Source organism: Dendropsophus ebraccatus, chromosome 6 (assembly GCF_027789765.1).
Source record: "Dendropsophus ebraccatus isolate aDenEbr1 chromosome 6, aDenEbr1.pat, whole genome shotgun sequence".
NCBI lineage: Eukaryota > Metazoa > Chordata > Amphibia > Anura > Hylidae > Dendropsophus > Dendropsophus ebraccatus.
Window position 1 is genome coordinate 91432109 of NC_091459.1, and position 6384 is coordinate 91438492.

Here is a 6384-nt window from a genome sequence, read left to right on the forward strand (position 1 = left end):
AGTAACTTGTATCTCTGATAATCCCTACAGTCACTGTTCCTGGAAAGTCACTTACTGTTGAAAATATCTTTCAATAAGTTAACTATTTAGCAACCAGAAAGCAGCAAAACATATCAAAATATTGCATGGACTGCACCGGTTATTCCCAGTTCATAAGGGTATTTGTGTGTTTCATGTATCTTGTGCATCCTTGAACTCTATGATAATACTATGTAGATAGCAACCTGTCATGTTACTTGATCCTTATGGCACACCCAGAGGATCACAGGCTCTTTATCTGGCTTTGAGGGTTATCTACTGTCACAACTATTTAGATTTTATGCTGTGTCTGTCTGCAAAGCCTCAAATAAAACCAGTGACCAGTCAGTCTGTGATCAAACCATTGTTCAACTAATTTTTACTATCAGGGTGCTAGCTGGTGTACCCTGCAAATTGTCTGCAAAGCTTGAACGACTGTGCCTATAGACAGCCATTCTGATCTTCGCAAACCATGATTCCATGGCACTATAGAAAGACATCATTCACATCATGGCCCTGTCCATGTCCCTAAAGACTGACCCCTCTTCAATCACCAATCCCTCATTTACTGATTCTATAACATTAGCATGGCCCTAATTGTTTGTATAGCTTTCCACTATTTGTCAGTCATATGTAGGATGATGTGCAACTGAGGAACATCAATTTTTTGACCTGCCAAATCCCACAATCATCTGGTTTTGTGTGGGATTCCATGGCAGAGAGTTCTGCCACGGGATTCTGACACATTTGCTCAGTGTGAACATACCCTAAGGGCCCTATTCCACAGTAACGATAATTGGCCGGATCGGCCCCATTTGGCCCGATTCGGCTGATTATCGTTCGGTGAAATAGAGAGAACGATCAGCCGATGATCGTGTCATCGGCTGATCGTTCATTTAGGGCCAGACCTAAAATCATTGTTCCCCACGCACATCGCTACGGTTGAATAGCGGTGCGTGCCGGGCGACCGACGATTTGAGAAGAAGCAGCAGCATCATCATCATACATTACCTGGCTGCAGGGCTTGTTCTCCGCTCCGTCTCCTCCCCGGGTCCCCTGCGCTCTATCTTCTGAATGGCCGGTCAGCTGACAGGCCACACTCAGCCAATCACAGGCTGGGACCGCCGCGGCCTGTGATTGGCTGAGTGTGGCCTGTCAGCTGACCGGCCATTCAGAAGATAGAGCGCAGGGGATCCGGGGAGGAGACGGAGCGGAGAACAAGCCCTGCAGCCAGGTAATGTATGATGCTGCAAGGGCTGCAAGGACTTCGGTAACGATGTCCCTGCAGCCCTCGCTCAACGATCATCGGGCCGTGGAATAGGCCCAGTAAACGAGCGGCGATCTAGCAGATCGCCGCTCGTTTACATCGTTGATCAGGCCCTCCTCGGCCCGTGGAATAGGACCCTAAGGCTGATAATCACCCCGTGTAAAGGGGTCCTTAGGTGTTTACATACACCTTCAATAACTGCATAGGGACCCCACTCTTGTCTTACATTTACAGTATACATATGAATATCTGCAAAAAAGTGAGGTATACTAGTGACACATACTGGAAATTCTGTTGTGCACAAAACAGTATGGGGGAGATTTATCAAAACCTTCAATCAATTAGATTTTAGATTTCATTTTTCAGGGGCCTTTTTAAAATTAAACAAAGCAATCTGGTTGCTATGGGCAGTGTCGGACTGGGGTACCTTGGGCCCACCAGGGAATTTTATTCTAGGGACCCACCTTTCACATTACTAGAGCGACTTTGCACGGAGCTGTATATGTGAATGGCGATGCTTGCTCACGGCTAGTAACTTGTCAATCACTCTATGCAAACAGCATAGCGAGCCTCTTAAGTTTCTTGATGTAATGTACACTCCTCGGCCACTTTATTAGGTACACCTGTCCAACTGCACGTTACCACTTAATTTCTAATCAGCCAATCACATGGCAGCAACTCAGTGCATTTAGGCATGTAGACATGGTCAAGACAATCTCCTGCAGCATCAGTATGGGGAAGAAAGGTGATTTGAGTGCCTTTGAACGTGGCATCGTTGTTGGTGCCAGAAGGGCTGGTCTGAGTATTTCAGAAACTGCTGATCTACTGGGATTTTCACGCACAACCATCTCTAGGGTTTACAGAGAATGGTCCGAAAAAGAAAAAACATCCAGTGAGCGGCAGTTCTGTGGGCGGAAATGCCTTGTTGATGCCAGAGGTCAGAGGAGAATGGGCAGACTGGTTCGAGCTGATAGAAAGGCAACAGTGACTCAAATAGCCAACCGTTACAACCAAGGTAGGCAGAAGAGCATCTCTGAACGCACAGTACGTCGAACTTTGAGGCAGATGGGCTACAGCAGCAGAAGACCACCCGTTACTAGCATGGTGTACCTAATAAAGTGGCCGGTGAATGTATAATAAGATGAACATATAATTAGATGAAACCCCAGGTTACTATATAGAGGCAATGAATGACCAGTGTGCAGCAGTGCTGGGGGATTATATGTCATCCTGGAGCTACTAAACAATGAGTCCCAGCTCCTTATCAGGGACCCACCAAGGGGTAGGGTCCACCGGGGGATTGTCCTGCTCTCCTGTGGGCCAGTCCGAGCCTGGTTATGGGTAAGCGCCCCACTGTTCTTGTAGTTGCGACACTACAATTCCCATTGTGCCTAGACAGCCAAAGCTTTCTGACGTATTCTCTAAATGTACAACCCAAACAAGATGTGAACACAAAAACATGACGTTTGTAAAGTACTCAGCTCTATTAGACCTTACACGCACAGCTTCATACAACCTGTACAGACCTGTAACGTGGCACCCATAGATTTCTGTGGCTCCCCACAGTATCAACGCACTTTAATCCTAATGGTAAATATTCAAAGGGGTTTAACAAATACAATATGCTGTAGTAGAATTCATTTTCGGGATAATAACTTTAATATAACAACCATTGAAGCACCATATGCCTCATAACTCCCCCACATCTGTACCTGTAAATTGCATTAGGGCTTTCATCGCCTCTCAGAGCTCTTGCGGCTGCCATAGACACAGCTGATTTGTCTGATATGACCAATAACAAGCGTTCCTGCTGATGACCCATAGTAACAAAATTATTGTTTGCGGCTAATGGAAATCTGGGCCATTGCTTGTAAAATTTATCAGTATGGGACACATGAGAAATGTGTTAGTGCGGCAATGTGGTGATTACTGGAATCGCTTATCATGTAGAAGGTAATCAGCTGGTAATATCATTCATAGACAACACACAGGCTACAGCCAAAAGGATGTACCAGGGGAGAAATCATTCTAATTGTATTGATACATTGTTCTTAATAACCGTTCTTATAGCTGATAATGTAGAAGCATGATTGGGAGCCATTAACATCTTTCCAGTGTCCAGGAGGCTGGTGGTGCATATCAATACAATGCCCAAGCTGTTCACTAGTATAGTGAGTAAGGCTATCAGCTGCTCTTAAAGGGCATGGAGATCAGACTGTGTCACACTGTCCCAGAGGAATCTGTTGCTAAGCAAAGAGTATGAGACTCCCTAATGGATAATTACTATGGTTATGGACTAGCAAGATTTTTTTTTTTTTTGCTTTATGAGGATTCTTAGGGGTATCTTTCATGTACGTCCATATTTAACATTTGTTACTGTTTGGCTGCTCACCTGGGAAAGAATGCATACAGCAGGAGTATACAATAGGGCAGTTGCTATGATCTTCATATGATATCCCTGGCTCAATAGTTGGATATATTCGTACCCACTTAGGACCCCCATCTAATAGTAAGAGCAGAGATGCTGTGACAGAAGGTATCTCTTCCTCTGGCAGACCCGTCCTGTCTTTGTATTACATGGTCAGTTTTTCAGGTTTACTTGTTTCCACTTACAACTAAATATTAGTAGAATAATAAAACAATAATTTCTGGGGGAAAATAGTAAACAGATGAATTATACAACCAGGACCATAAGTCACTGGCATGCATAAAGAGTTAGTTTTGGGTTACTGTATTGATTCTATGTGGTGCTAAGTGTGTAAAAAATGAGATTTATAACATATAAGATTGGAGAATGTTGTTGTGTTGGTTTTTTTTTTACTTTGTCTTTAACCACTCTGATCTGTTTGCCCAGGGCAAATGCTCCCTGTGGCTTTCCCCAGAACCAGATGCTTCTTGTTGACAGACATGACAAAGGCAAACATTTAACAATGCAGGACTACACATGTAATTGTAACCATACTAATATTGGTGATGGGTTTATCTGGAGCTCACACCTTCCCTTCATCCTCTGTTTGATAGCTGTAGTACAGCTGCACTAATCCTTGTTTAGAGTGCATGTCCCCTTCCCCCATCCTTGCAGATGTCTCTCACCTTCATCAGGCTGTGCTAGCAGGTATAACATGGTGGCTACAGAAGCTTTCGTAAAGCCCTTGGCTGCCTTAATATCTATTAACAAACTGTAATTGGGTTTAGAGGAGTGCAGATTGGAACAGCACCCCGGAACCTGTGTAAAAAAAAACAAAAAAACAATAATAACAGTTGTTACATTACGTCTTTTATGCCATGGTCTGCATAGACTATGGGCCCTATTCCACAGGCCGAGCAATGATGGGCCTATTCCACGGCCCCGATGATCGTGAAACAAGGGCTGCAAGGACATCATTACGATGTCCTTGCAGCCCTTGTTTCATACATTACCTGTCCGGGTGCAGGTCTTCTCCTTCTCCAGATCCCGCGCGGAAGCATCGGCTTCGGAGCGGAGCTATCTGAACTGACAGACCGCTCAGCCAATCACTGGTCGCGGCGTTTCCGGCCAGTGATTGGCTGAGCGGTCTGTAAGTTCAGACAGCCCCGCTCCGAAGCCGATGCTGCCGCGCAGGACCGGGAGAAGAAGACCTGCGGCCCGGACAGGTAATGTATGGTTCTGCTGAAATCGTCAGTCGCCGCTGCGCACGGCTATTCAACCGTAGTGATGCGCTGGTGGCGAACAACGATTTTAGGTCTGAACCTAAATGAACGATCAGCCGATGACACGATCATCGGCTGATCGTTCTCTCTATTCCACGGATCGAAAATCGGCCGAATGGGGCCAATTCGCTCCTGTGGAATAGGGCCCTATGGCATCTACAAAGTTTATTGACCTGCATCAGACTGATCTCTCACTGCAGCTGGTGGGTGTCAGCTGTAGATAGCCATTAGCACCCCCTTGTATTAGCCATTAGCACCCCCTTGTATTGAATGGCTTCCCCAGTTGATGTATGCCGTACATATATGTAATACATTGGGAAGGGGTGTGAAGGATTTTCGGGTAGAGCAAATCCATTTTTAAATTGCCTAGTTGGACATTTAGGGGAGTTTTAGGAAACCTCTGTCCATAGCATATGCCATACACAAGGTGCACTTACCTACCTTCTCTGTAACCCCCACTCGCCTAATGGATGCATAGGGGAGGGGGCGGGGGGGGCATGGCAATTTGAGGAGGAGGTGTGGCCTCCACTTGCTCCAGATTTACCATGATTTAGGGCTGGCAGCAATCTACTCCAGCTCTGGTCGGGATGGTTTGCCTAAGAGGCGGGGTCATTGGGGGCAGGGCCTAATTTAAGACCAGTGCAGGAGTACGCCGGTCTTCATAAATGTCCCCCTTGAGTTACTACATAGTCATCCAGTGCATCAAAATTATTAAAGGGGCTTAGGTGCACTTGTGATACTTGGATTCCCAACTTAGGTCATGACCCTTTTACTCACATCACAACCCTTTCTTAATAAGGCCCATTTCCTTGTAGATTAGTTTCTATTTTTTGTGTATCTTTACTTCATATATGTGCCTTAATTCTGGTGTGTTTGAGGCAGATTTGGCAGATTTGCCCCATTACATATGACAGTACCAGAACTGGGACAACCGGTAGTCTGTTTACTTTTTGGGACCCTTTAAACAAAAAGTGGTTGTAAAATATGGACAATTCCTTTAGGGCTCTTCTTTATTTTAAGAAAATTGTGAATAAGATATAACGTTTGATGGCTATTTAATGTGACATCAGTAGGAAAGAAAAGTATTCAAAGACATGAAATGTCAATGACATGATTCACTCTAGGAGGCAGGTATGCAGTACATTGATCTAAGCTGAGGGTTTAGACACAAGTGACCCAGAAATATACACAGCAGGTTGCACATATTACATGTATTATATTTTCCCTGGTATTAAACAACACTGAGTGTCTTTATAAATAGAGACGTATAGTTGGTATAATGGAAGTTTTAGTTAAAATTTCATGAATACATGGAAAACCTAAAATGGTGTATACTTTCAATATATTTTAAACTTTTCAGGAGAAGACTCTAGACATTATAATCAGTTTCTGGGTAGCATTTGGTCCAG